We start from the raw sequence: 1,727 nt of genomic DNA, 5'->3' as shown, positions 1-1,727 counted from the left end.
AACCATTTGGCAACTTTTTAAAGTAAACTTTCCATTCAGAATTGTATTGGTATCTATTTCAGTGTCTCGTGTTTACCATCCACTGTAAACATAACACTACTACTCTTTGGGAGGCTCGCAAGCCCAAACAAGTGTGTGCGGCGTGCCTGGTGGTTTTGTTTCCAGTCTAGCTAGATCCGTTGGGGTGTTGTAGTTTTTCTAACGTGGCTAGTTGGTGCAACAGCATGTGAAAGTTTGCTAGGCCAAAAAGAATGTTAAAATGGTGATTTAAAAAATTGACACTGTTAATAACGCGTTTAACTGACAGCACTCATTCATACACGTTCTCATCTTTCTCCCACGTGAAGACAAACAGATCATATATATATATATAATAACAGTGGATTAGGTGGCTGAAGAACCACAGTCATTGCCACTGGAGGTCTGGGTAGATGCATCATTCATTGTCATTTTGCTATAATTTATGAGTGACAGCAGAGATATGATAAGAGATGTGGAGTAAATCCGTATCCTAAAGGTCACTGGCAAGGTCTAGGGAAGGGGTTCATTTTAGCAGATCTTTATCGATGTCCTTCAATCATGTTTGTGCATGGAGGGACACAAGGATAAAGATGAAGAGAAACACCACAGTATTTGGATAGTAAATTGTGTTTACAGCAACTGTTATGTTTCCTTGGTGGCTCATAATATGTGTGCTTGTCGGTGTGCCTTTGCGTGTTTGGTTGTAGGTGTGTTCATCTGCTTCTTTGCTCTGCGTATAGGGCAGACGGCCACAACTTTGTGGTTAACGTGTGCTGGTTGCACATGTCTGTGCTGTGTTTTCCTGAGATGGAAAAAAGGAAAGGATCTGGACCACTGGTGGAGGGCAGCCTAATTCCTTCTCCCTCTCCTGGCCTTGATTCACTTCGCTCACAAGTGTGACTGCAATTTGCGCGCTGTCTTCATGTTCAAATTTACGACCTCTCCTGGCTTTGCTTAACAAAAGAGGGGATTGAAGGCAGAAGGATCCATCGGGCCCCGTCAAGCCCAGTTCCTCTGAAAGCCACTTAATTGATGCCAGATCTTCTCAGGGGCCAATCCTAAATGTATCAGGAGAAAGAGGTGGATCCCTGCAGAGTGACATACTCCATATGTTCATGATGCGGAATTAAGCATTGGCATAAAAAAAATCTCAGGGCCCATCCTCTCCGCAAAGTTCTAAAGCTACAGTCTGGGCATGCTGCAGACAATCACACTGGTAACGCATGTGCGCAGTTATGTGTGTGAGTCTGAGCAAGGGCTTTCTCACAAGTGTCAGTGCCTCAATGTGGCGTGAGTAAGTAGGGTGTTGACCCCATCTATCCCTGGAGAGCATATGGATGCAATCACGCGGAGGGAGAGAGAGAGGGAAAGAGAGAAATTGTAAGAAGAGGAAAGGAATAGTAGGAAAGAGAGAAGAGCGATACATTGGCGTCTGGCTTATGTATTTGGAAGACAGAAAATCTCCCTAATTCCTTGTTCTTCCTTCCCTTTATGGATTTGCCAGTGGAGGGTTTTGGTTAAGTCGAGCTGGTGGTTTCCTCACCCGCTCTTGTTAAGAAGGCGAGGGATGATTGCGGTCACTTTGATTCCACTTTTTGGACATAGCCAGTAGCTACTTAGAACAAAAATAGCACAATGCTATCCTTGTTTTGAATAATAGGAAACAATAATTTGGTAGTGGCATGTCACATAGTGTGTGTGTGTGT

The sequence above is a fragment of the Etheostoma spectabile genome, chromosome 9 (genome assembly GCF_008692095.1).
Source record: "Etheostoma spectabile isolate EspeVRDwgs_2016 chromosome 9, UIUC_Espe_1.0, whole genome shotgun sequence".
Taxonomy (NCBI): Eukaryota; Metazoa; Chordata; class Actinopteri; order Perciformes; family Percidae; genus Etheostoma; species Etheostoma spectabile.
The sequence above is the reverse complement of the archived record's forward strand: the minus strand, read 5'-3'. Positions refer to the sequence as shown.